This window comes from Typopeltis vanoorti, chromosome 19, assembly GCF_054136105.1.
Source record: "Typopeltis vanoorti isolate ZY-2024b chromosome 19, IOZ_Tvanoo_1.0, whole genome shotgun sequence".
In the NCBI taxonomy this organism is placed as follows: domain Eukaryota; kingdom Metazoa; phylum Arthropoda; class Arachnida; order Uropygi; family Thelyphonidae; genus Typopeltis; species Typopeltis vanoorti.
Window position 1 is genome coordinate 43,265,589 of NC_143567.1, and position 12,657 is coordinate 43,278,245.

A 12,657-nucleotide genomic window follows, 5' to 3' on the forward strand; every position below is an offset into this window, starting at 1 on the left:
CACAAATTCAGATGGAGAGAAGAGGCAAGGAATACGAAAAGTCTCATTGACTATGTTATTGTTGATAGTGATGTTTTCTCTTTGGTGCAGGACACCAGAGTGTACAGAGGATTTGAAATTGGAAGCGAACACTATTTCGTCTTGAGCAGGATAAAACTAAATTTCATATTGAAAAGAATAACATGTAAGAAAGTTTTAAAGCGAATAAAAATTGAGCAGCCTCTCAGATGTGAACTGTAGACTAAAATACACAAAGATTATTGAAGAAAAAATGAAAGAGTTTGAGAACAGGGACCAAACCTTGGAGATTCAGTGGCAATCCTTGAAGAAAACCCTGATTGATTCAGTCAGAGAGGCACGTGGTGACGTTGTCTGCAAGGATAGAAAAATCAGAACTCCATGGTGGACACAGGAAGTTAAAGAGGCAGTGAAGGAAAGGAAAAAAGCATATCAAACGTTCCTAGCAAATAAGTCAGCTTTTGCTCTTAGAGAATACAGAAACAAATGTAAGAAAGCGAAACATTGTGTAAAACTAGCTAAACAAAAGTCATGGGAGGACTTTGGCAAGAACATAGAAAATAAATATTAAGAAGGTGGTAAGATATTCTGGAGGTTGTTGAAGAAACTTAGAAATGGAGGACAGAATGCTGAAAAAGGAGTTAGAGATGATAAACGTGAAATGAAAACGTGAGAAAAAGATATCCTTGAAGTATGGAGTAATTACTTCGAAAAATTGCTAAATGAAACAAGCAGTGAGAGCACACTGGTAAAAAACACTCAACAGGCATACAGTCATAAATACATATCCATTCTTGAAGTAGAAAAAGCCATCAACGGCTTGAAATGTGGAAAGGCAGCAGGAGTAGATGATTTTCGACCAGAATGCTGAAGTACGGTGGTATAAAAGTTTTACAGTGGCTGCACTGCATAATTCAGAAAGCCTGGACAGAGGGACGGATTCCCGATGATTGGAGTAGAGCTCTAATAGTACCCATATATAAAAAAGAAAATAAAACTGAATGTGAGAATTACAGAGGTATTTCCCTACTGAGTGTTCCTGGCAAGATCTAGGCAAATATACTTGAGAAACAGTTGAGAAGATTTGCGGAGGAAAACCTTGGTGAAGAATAAGCTGGATTCAGAACCAAATAGAGGCTGTTAGGATCAGATCTTCACTTTCCGACAAACAGTTGAGAAAGCATGGGAATATAACAAAGATCTGTATTTAAGTTTTGTCGATTTGGAAAAGGCATATGACAAGGTGCCAAGAGAGAAGCTATTCAATACGCTGCAGTTATATAATGTCAATGGGGCATTATATTAAGCAATACTTAGTCTTTATTTGAGTTGTAAATCAGCAGTTAGAATTGAAGGAAGTACAGGAAGATGGTTTAATGTTAAATCTGGTGTGAGAGAAGGATGTACATTATCCCCTCTGTTATTCATTATCTATATGGATCACATTATGAAGGAAAGTGATATTAAACAAGATATCAAAATTGGAGATGTTAATGTCAGCTCTTTGCTTTATGAGGACGATGTTATACTAAATAAATCTGCTAGAAGTTTGCAAGATTCTCTGACTAAATTTAATAACTGTTGTAATAGATATGGTATGAGGGTAAGCATTAAAAAGACAAAGACAATGAAAATAAGCAGAATTGTTGAATATGTCAACTGTGTTGTGAATAACGAACCTGTGGAACAAGTAAAACATTTCAGCTACTTAGGCACGATTTTTACTGAAGATGGTAAATAAATATGGAAATAGACAACAGAATCAACAAAGCTGGTATGGTAGGAATTCAATTGAATAAATTCATATGGAATAAGAGAGAAATTAGTCGGAACACTAAATTACAAGACAGTATTCAAACCAGTTTTAACTTATGGATCTGAGAGCTGGGTCAGAAGTAAAACACTTGACCAAAGACTAGAATTCTGATATGAAAGTCCTGAGAAAGATTATAGGCATGAACAGATGGCATCAATGGCAATATCATATTAAAAATGAGGATATTAGGAAAGAACTTGACATTGTCAGCATCCAGGAATGTGTTTGCAGAGCTAATCTCAGGTGGTATGGTCACTTAAATAGAATGGGAGAGGAAAGATTAGCAAAACAAGTGTTCTTTGCCAATTTGGTAGGAAAAAGATTCAGAGGAATACAAAGATATAGGTGGATTGATACGGTACAAAGTGCCTTAGACGATAGAAATATAAGATCTGATAATGTTGGAGTCTTGACAAGTGACAGACTGATTTGGAGGAAAATTGTAGATAGGAAGTTAGTAATGATGTAATTTTTTCATGTAGTACTGTCATATCCTGTACACCCTTTGAGGGTATATGTCAGGAATTTGATGATGACGGTGAGAAACCCGTGGAGTGACAGATGATGCAATACATCGAATCTAATGATAAACCAATGAAAATTACCATTTAACTACTAAAAACTATATTTGTGTAAGGGATGTGGTTTCTATGAACATGAATGTATAATGTGAAATCAGCAGTGGACCAATGTTGGCTGATGTGATAAGTATATACGTATTATATTATGGCACACTACAGAGGCGGTAGTCTGGAGATATGTCAATAAGAATCCGCAAGTAAATTAATCATAAATCAAGTATATTCTTCTATTAATATAATATACTGGTGACAATAACAAAATTTAAACGCTTCTGTACATCATGGGAGAGATTAGATATCATTTGTGGATAATATAAAATATTGCAGTTTTTCAAAATAAAACTAAGGATCACATGACTTAATAAGAAGCACTAGGACATAAGTATGGAATTTTTTGAACATGTAGTTTCAATATGCCGAAAGAATGATGTCAAATTAGCGTTTTATCTCATGGGGACCATAAAAAAGTGCGTGTGTGTGTGTGTGTGTGTGTGGTGATTGGAAAAAAGTCAACGGACACCATAGTATGAGGTACAAACAGCCATGATGGCGCTCACCTTAATAAGACGTAGGACATCTTTTCATGCGATGACTGAAGAAATCGAATGGGTCATGTTTTCCACAAGGGTACGACAACGATCAATAGGAATTTTGGACCATTCTTCCTGTAAGAATGTAATGAGGTCCTGGACCGTTGTGAAGTCGCCATCCCTTCAACTCACCCGATGCTCCAGTTCATTCCACAGATGTTCAATAAGGTTTGGATCAGGGTTCTGTGAAGGTCAGTCAACTATGCTGACATTCAAGTCCACAAACCACGCAGTTACAGCAGCAACACCTGTAAGTCTTGCTGAAAGAAACAATGGTTAGGTCCGCAGAAACGCCACAGAGTATTAAGCATTGCATTGTTCAGACACCTCTCGGAGTTCAATGTTCTTGGCATCACAAAGGTCTGAGGCCAAAGTAGGAAAAACAGGACCATACCATCACACGCCCATCTCCGAATTTTATAGTTGGGTATGCAATCTGGTAAGAGATGTTCGCAGGGCATCCACAACACCTACGCCTGTCAATCTGCTCGGTAGTGGGCGTAGCGTGGTTCATCGCTCCATAACACAACTTTCCAAGCTTCCACGTGTCATTGTACACGCTCTTTGCACCACTGAAGATGACGATGCATGCTAGTTTGGGGTAATGTAGGGCTTGCATATTGCTGGCCTTCCCTGGAAACCCATGTTGTGAGCCTCGGTTCTGAATATTTTTTTGAGAAGATTCGTGTTTCAGTCGATGTCCGGAACTCCACATTCGACATGTCGGCTGGAGATTTTTACATATTATCCTTCATCGCACCTTACGGTCATGTTCGGTGAGTCGTCGACTGCGATTAGCACACTTGCAGTTGACTCCTTGCGCTTCCATCTCAGTATGGTGTCACCGATTGTTGACCTAAGATTGTCTAATTTGGCGAACAGGCTTGCAAACCTATCACAACGCCTCTTTTAAACTCCGTCTGTTCCCTTCTCGCAGCCATTTCACCCAACACAGTTGCTCTGACTTGGGAGCATCATACTCCTCAAGTTTATACCGGCTGCCAACAAGCAGCTCGTTACATGGTACGATGTAACGAGCTGCTTGCCCATAAGGGTGTCCGTTGACTTCTGTGTCTGCGCCAATCTTCTTCCGTACGGATTAATGGAAATAAGATTTTTTCATGTTTCATGAAAGAAACATGAAAATCATAGAACAAATGACAGAAAATCAATACTGATTATCATACACAATAAAGTCATCCCTAAATAAATTATATATACAAATCTATAATTTTAAAATAAAGTTGTTCTAAATAATTATCAAGTTTTCTTAAAATATATTCATAAATTTATATGATAAATTTATATCCATAAAATTATATTCATAAAAATATATTCATAAATTTAAATATATATATATATATATATATATATATATATAGAGAGAGAGAGAGAGAGAGAGAGAGAGAGAGAGAGAGAGAGAATAATCAACAACTTATATCTATACTAATACAATCTCAGAAGTCACATGTATTGGACAAATAGACAATAAGTAATACCAGTTCGGGGATAAGACAATTTTATTTTGTTTAGATCTTAAAAAATATATGGATTCATGCAGAGTTATAGTACTGTTACATGTTTCATAATATTTAATATTTTATTAATAGTTATTATCAAACTAGGAATGTGTGGGATTAAGTTAAATATAAGAACCGATAGTGGCAGAATTTCACTGTTTCAATTGAAGACATTGCTGTAAAAAGATGGCAGCTCCATTTTCGACCGAAATTGAGTTATAGGTGGCGTTGTATGTCAAACAAATAGCTGAATAAATTGGTGCAAGATAGGCACCTCCAATAAGCCAGTGCAGAGTTATAATGATTATGGTACTTTCATCCTGCAATTTTGCAAATAATATTTGTGATTTTTTAATAAATATTTCATTGCAATTTTCATAAATTTTGTTGTTTGATATTTTCTGAATATTCTTCATCTAGTACTCTGCACACCCAACAACTCACAACTTACAGATATTTATGATGAGTTAATTAGATTTAATTTTGTGATTTGGGCAACAATCACTTCGCATCATATTTCATTCCCTATATCTCATAGGAATTTCAGGCCATAGAGCAAGTAGGGATATGCTATGAACATGGAGAGATCAGAAATTTAAATCGATGTAATAGATCAGTCCAGTGTTCATTTTTTTACATAAAGAGTAAAGAGTGAATATATCATCAACCCAACACATATGTACATAAAAAAGTTTTTAATTTTTCCTTTCATTTTAAAAAAGATATAAAAATATGTAAGAATTTATTAGAAATAAATAAAATTTTCTTTCTTTTTCATAGTTTTTTTGAAATTTTCTACACAATAATATGTTTTTTAATACACCTATAAAATATTTGTATGTAATGAGTAGTTGAAAATTCGAAATGGAAAAGCGTATTAACATTTATAGAGTGAGCTGCTAAAATGTTTGATGTGATAACACGTTTCTTGAATTTCTACATTCTTTCTTTTTTTTGCAATTCATATCAGAAATAAGTTTTCTAAATTAGTTTTTACTGCGAGTGGCCTAACAGATAGCTAATACTTAAAACCCATAACAGATAGCTAATATTTAAAACCCGTTTAAAAGATTACATATAAAACGTCTTCAGTAAACGGATCTATGGATGCATGTAAAAGGTCTAAAGGTATTCATGTCACATTTTGATCTTTCAACTTATATCTTGTTTCTGCTGAGGCAGACTCCAGTCCTTCAAATGCTTTAAAAATTGATAGCCATGAGCTCAGTTATTGTTAGCTGCCTGTCGATGACCAAAAATTAGTTAGAGGTGGTTAAGCTCTGTTCATTTATTTATTTATTACATGGCTCCTACGCACGACAGGTTTTTGAAAACCTATTGTATATAAGTAACATGAGTGGGTTATTTTTTTTTCTATTTATTCATTGTTTAAACTATTTTCTTGTATTTTTATTTAATTTTTACATCGTAGTAAGATTTTCCTCCGGAAACTCAGGAGAGGAAACGAGTGTTTTTAATATTATTCCCACTCCCACTCTACCCTCCCATTTCAATCTCGGTCCCTTTTAGAAACTTCTCTGAGCTCAACAACCCTCTACAGTTGTTTAAATGTTAGGCAAATGTATATCATAAACAGCTAGTCCATTTACAATTAAAATTTTCTCTGTATAATAATAAATAATAAATAATAAATCTGAATAATAAATTTTAATTCATTCATATTATGTTTCCCGTAGAAATATGTTTGAATCCAGTAATTTTATTACTAAGATTTTAGAAAACTTTTATATTCATTATATTTCACATAAACACCTGTTATTTTTCTGTTTATCTGCTATTTATATAACAGTCATATTCCAGATTTTCTAGTGTGTATAGAAACAGAGATTTCAAAGATGGAAATCTAGTGTCGCGGCATCAATGAAACCAATCAATCTTCAGTTGATTTTCTTTGGCCTTTCTTTTAATTACAATCCACGCACTAACTTCAGTTAATTTGTGTAAAATAAAATTCTGGCATTGAATTACTTGGCACTGAATGAAGGTTTTGGCCCTCTTAAGGTTTCTGCCTTGCCTGTGATGAGAACTAAGAATTCCAAACAGCTATTAGACCAGCAAAACCTTTATCAAAGTCACATAAGAGATGATTATACGGACGCCTGGGAAGCACTCCTATCTTTTAAGTACTGTATGTTACAGCAATTCTGATGCCAAGGATTGTATTTTCATAAGATCTCTGGTCAATTTTCGATCAATACTTTCGATTTTTTTCTCTGTGTGCGTTATATTTTAATTATCATTATCTTCCCTAAGATAGTCATTCAAACGAAGAAAAACTGAAAAGCTTTCATCTGGCATACAATACACACATTATTTCTTAATTTCTTTTATGATCAAATAAGGGATATATTTTACTTTTTTTTTCCCTAATTTCAAGTGCTGTAAAATTATCTTATATGTTTTATTTTCCAAATTTCAGTTTCTTTCGGGCCAATCAGGTTATTTTCTTTTATTATTGTTGTTGTTGTTGTTGTCTTTACAACGGTTTCTTTGAATTTTTACTTATTGCTTAAATAAAAAAAAAAAATTTTTTTTAAAATCCAGTAGGATAATATTGTGCGCGTGGCAGCCATTTTTGTTTCTTTGGGTAGCCATGTTGGCGTTTATTTCACTCTCTGGTGTAAATAATATGAAAAAATATATATAAATGAAAATTAAATTGTTAACAGGAAATTCAGTTTGGTCATGGCACTTTCTTGTGAATGCATTACATTATGTGATTACATAATGTAATGTAATTACAGGTTCTCCATCAATCTAAAGTCCTTCATGATATAATACCCTTAAATCCTATCTTTCGTCATTATCCTTATCTTTTAAACTTTTCAGTTTTTCATATTTTTTTTAGCTAGATGGGCGAAGCAAGAATGTTTTTCATATTCCCTGTTATCTGTACAGGACAATTTAAAGATAGGGTGTTATTTATTGAGCTCTGATCATGGCAGGAGGGTAACAGCAATAGCCAAGCCTCAGTTAGAACTTCATTGGCTACAGCATTGCCTTCCCTGGGTACCCATTTTAGTCGCTTCGTACGAAATGCATGGGATACAGTAGGGATATTCTTATCCTGGCCAGCACAAGGAGTTTTTCATGTATATTATTTAAATTTAAATTTCCATCATTTTTCTGGTATTCAAGTTTGAATTTTGTCTGCTATTCATTTTTAATTGCTTTGCGCATTGTCGTTTGTACTATTCAATTTCTTAAAGTGGCATATATTTTTCTTTCTCTACTTCTAATAAGTATAAAGGTTTTTCTTTTCAATGTCCCATTAAAATAAACGTTATGATAATAGAATTCTGACGAAATGAATACTATCTCAACTCATATGGACATCAGTTAAATTTAAGGAAATACGTCATTCATTCAGTCTGTGAAATGGTGTATAAAAATATCATTAACAAAAAACGTTAAAAATTATTGAATTTGAAGAAAAATAAAAATAAGCATATAATTATTTATTTAAATTCATCTATGTACATTACTTTTGTTGACCCTTTATATACTTTCAATAAATGCTTTTAAGATCAATTTCCTGGAGACTATCATTTTATTCCTACAAAACAGTTATTCAAAGAAATACATTTTTTTTTTTTAAACTAGAGATTTAAATACAGGTAACCCTCGTATAATGCGGTACTTATACAACACGGTTTCGATATAAGACGGTCTACAAACTGTAATAACCCTTTATTTTTTCATATATTTTTCAATGTGAGACTTAAAAATCAAATTTTATCTTCGTTAAATTTGCTTCTGCCCGTTTCGCTCGAATTGTTATTAGGGGAAATGCCCTTTAGCACGCATGTGCGTCAATTGTGTTTATTGGTGAAAGTTGTCTTCGTTTTCTGACAAGAAAGCGTATTAGAAATCATAATCTCATGCTGAGCACTTTATTTTCTGGTGAGTTACATTCATTATGTAATGTTTTTTTTTTTTTATGTAAAAAATTTATTTTTATAGTAATGGCCACTTAGAGGACTTTTGCGATATGGTTGAAAACGAACTTAGTGAATTAATTGATGGGAAAACATTTAATTGAGGAGAAACTGGTAAAATTAATAGATGACGTCGAACCAAATGGCGGGGAAAGTTCTGCCGAAGATTCTGATTGTTATGAATCCGTTAAAGAATTCAGTTTAAAGAAATTAGCAGAAGGATTGAACTTGGCAAGAAGGTTATTTTATAATGATCTTTCAATGGTGCGCTCCAGAAAATTCACGAGATAATTGGATATTTGTTTAGCTCCGTATTATGAACTAATTATTAGATATATATTAGATAATAAAAGAACTTAATAAAAAATATTGCAACATAGTGGTAAGCAAGGTCTTATTACTGACTTCTTGATAACTAAACCAGCCGAAGTATGCAATGAGAATTATACAAATAATGTGCAAGAGATTTCAAGTGATGACGTTTTTAGTTTTGAAGAGAGTGATGACGATTAAAATATACACTTTATTTTATTTTGCCTAAAACATGTTATGTATTATGTGCAAACGTACAATTTATATATATATATATATATTATAATTTTATGCTGTATTTGTTTCATAGTTTGTATGTTTTCTTAACTTACATGAATTACCTGAATTAAATAAAAAAATATACTTGTGTTGGATATGTCATTGTTGTTTATATAATCTAAAAAAAAAAAAAAAAAAAAAAAAAACGATTTCGGAATTTCTATGTGATCTAAGTCTCGCATAACGTGATTTATATAATGCGGCATTTCTATGGAACCTAACATCCGCGTTATACGAGGGTTACCTGTACTTCAAAAGGGATATATAAAATGGAATCCGAAGAAATGATTAATATTTTAAGCTACTAATCCTTTTTTCCCCCATAATATACGATACATTTGTAATTCAACGTGCAAATCCATAATATTTTAAGTATTTAAATTTTACTGTTTAAAAATGTAGTAAACTTGATTAAAGAAAAAAAAATCATACTTTACTAATTGAATATTTGAGTGCATTACCACATTCATTGAAATGTAAAAAAATATAAAATTTAAAATAAAAATTATTATGTTATAAAAACTGTTAATAACATTTAAGAAAGAAATATAAAAAGTATGATTTATGCAGAAAATTCACAATATTTTGAAAAAATTAAAAAAATAAGCCTCTTATTATTATACACTAAAAAAGGAAAATAATAAATATTATATAAAATTACTGGAGGATAATTCTTCGAAATTTTTCAATTGATCATAGCTAACACAACTGCCCTCAGAGGGCGAGCTTAGTTGCTCACAAATCTCCCATTCCCAAACAACTCTCATTACAGATAAAGGGGAATATGAAAAGCACTACTGCTTCACCCATCATGTCAGTAATGTTATTGGTATTGGTTGGTCTTTGAAATTTTTGATAAATTACGGTTAATTGTTAGTTCTCGATAAGACTGTTATTAGGTGCACCAAGGCGACTCCTTGGTTTACTCTAAATTTCAAAACTTTGGTTTCATTCTACGTTTGGCTATAAAATATGGATGCATCCACAATATCCTCCATTTCGATATTTTACTTATACCACGTTGAACTCTTTCGGCTCTACTTTATCTACTTTTTAAAATATAATAAAATCAAATTTAATTGCTTAAAGGGCATAACTCGAGCGGAACAAAATAATATAAACATTATTCAAAAACCCTATAAGTGGGTGCATCCTGTTTCTAGTACTGAAGGAAAAAGTGATTCAACTTCTATCTGTTTACTCGAACAACAATTGAAATTTTCAAGCCAGCTGCAACTACAGAAAGAAGTGAAATACGAATAAAAAGGGAACGCCTTTTTTTTTTTTTTTTTCACAGAATCGGTGACCTCATGAAAGGATTGCTTAGACAAGGTTGCTGACCGGGCACTATTTTGAAAAGACCAGTGGTTCAAGGTCAAGAAGCTGAGGAGGAAACCCACGAACTTTTATTTTTCTGTTCAATCAGATTTGCTGCCGTGTGTAGTTTGAGAAAGCTTACCGTATACTTGGAGTTTTACATTACATTGGTTTTTGATGTTTCTTTTATCTTTAAGTTGGTTTCAAAGAAAAAGACGTATGCCACTATTTACTCAACCTGCATCTGTTCAAAGATCCTCTTGCACTTCCTGTACTTTAAAAATATCCAAATATTTATTTGGATTCCTCGAGTTCTGCTTTTGTATTTCTACTGTAAACTAGAAAAATGGATTTATTTAGCAATTGTATCGAACATTTTGTCTTTTGGTTGTTTAGAAATGTTTGAAGACAGAAGGCGCCACTTGTAACACCATTGTTGGTTTCATGTTAACAAAACTTGGAAGTGAAAATATTGTTTTTTTTTTATTTCTATAAGATATTCAATAATGCATCCACGATAGGATTTTAATACTAAATATTATCTGTTGTAAAAAATAAATTATTTATGCCATTCAAGAAAGAACAAAATTCTCTCACATAACACCGCAGACTGCTATTTTATAGGTCTACGGACGATCTATTGATGATATGTATCTAGGATTAAACACACTTAGGGTTCAAAATCAGATTTTCATGACAGAGTTCAGGGAATACTTGTTCAATAAAGGTCTAAAAGTAGGTTTATTGCATTTAGTAAGTTCCACAACAGCAACTCGCAATTCATAAATGTTGTGTTGTTTTTTCCTTATTCGACTTGGTATATTTTGTTTTAGAATAACATGCTATTCTTTAATAACGAATGTATTTCTATTCGTGAAAGTCATGTGGCTATTTTTTTTTTTTTTTTTTGAACTTTCGATTGATATGTTTGTGGTATTTGAAACTTTTCTTGAGGTCGAGGCTCGATTTATCTAAGAAACAGCTACGAAGTAGTCTTTTTAAAAAGCGTAGTTTTAATGGATGCCTGTCTAGTTCACAAAATTAAGAGAACTCGTGCTGTTTTATTTTATTTATTTATTTGATTTGAGATTTTAGTAAAAATGGTTCATACGTATCAACACAGTAGTCAAGCATTTTATAGTCCTTATAAGGACTGGCTTAAAGGGGCGAAGCAAGAATGCTTTTTATCTTCTCCGTTATCTGTAGAGGACAGTGTAGGATGAGGTGTTATTGGGCTATTAAAGCTCTGATCATGGCAGGAGGGTAACAGCAGTAGTCGAGCCTCAGAACTTCATTAGCTACAGCATTGCCATATTTAAAGGTAAAGCCGTCTCTAAAAATTCGGACGATCCCTAGGCCACTCAATCGTGGGCGAAAGACCGTCCATCTCACCGTTAGCTCCACTCAGTGATGGCCTTCCACCCACACACACCTCCACCGAGCAGAACCGCTCAAATTCCGAAGAAAATCATTCACCGACAAAGCCCATCAGCGGGCCGTGCCGGAGAACAGTTTCCCCGGAGACTCAAATTGCTCCCTTAAGGCAAAAACCTTAAGAGAGCGAACTCAAAACTCTCGAATCTCGGCGCCCCTGGGGGGGGGGGTTAACAGCAACAGCCGAACCTCAGTTAAACTTCATTGGTACAGCATTGCCATATGTAAAGGTAAAGCCGTCTCTAAAAATTCGGACGATCCCTAGGCCACTCATTCGTGGGCGAAAGACCGTCCATCTCAGCATTGGCTCCACTCAGTGATGGCCTTCCACCCACTCGCCACCACCGAGCAGAACCGCTCAAATTCCGAAGAAAATCATTCACCGACAAAGCCCATCAGCGGGCCGTGCCGGAGAACAGTTTCCCCGGAGACTCAAATTGCTCCCTTAAGGCAAAAACCTTAAGAGAGCGAACTCAAAACTCTCGAATCTCAGCGCCCCTGGGGGGGGGGGGGGTAACAGCAACAGCCGAACCTCAGTTAAACTTCATTGGTACAGCATTGCCCTCCGTTACTCTCCAAGGGTATATCATCTATTCAACAAGCATTTTGACAATTGACATTTATTCTTTATGGGTGAAGCAAAATGCTTTTCATATTCCCCGCTATCTGTCGTGGTTACAGTGAGGGTAAAATTTACTAGCAGTTTGCTCGCCCTGAATGGGCATGGAGATTATGTATCGCTATAGGAGGCTAATATAGTTTTTGGTCTTCTATATTTAAATATGTCGTTGGCTCGTATGCTGCAGCTTGTTGAACCAAATCGTTGGGATG

General features: G+C 34.0%; 1 long non-coding RNA gene across 1 annotated transcript in view; it reads right to left on the bottom strand.

The window, feature by feature from the left end:
• The window catches only part of LOC150096048 (uncharacterized), a 209,951-nt gene that overhangs the window by 57,168 nt on the left and 140,126 nt on the right, over window positions 1-12,657 (bottom strand). The gene's annotated exons all lie outside the window — the stretch shown is intronic.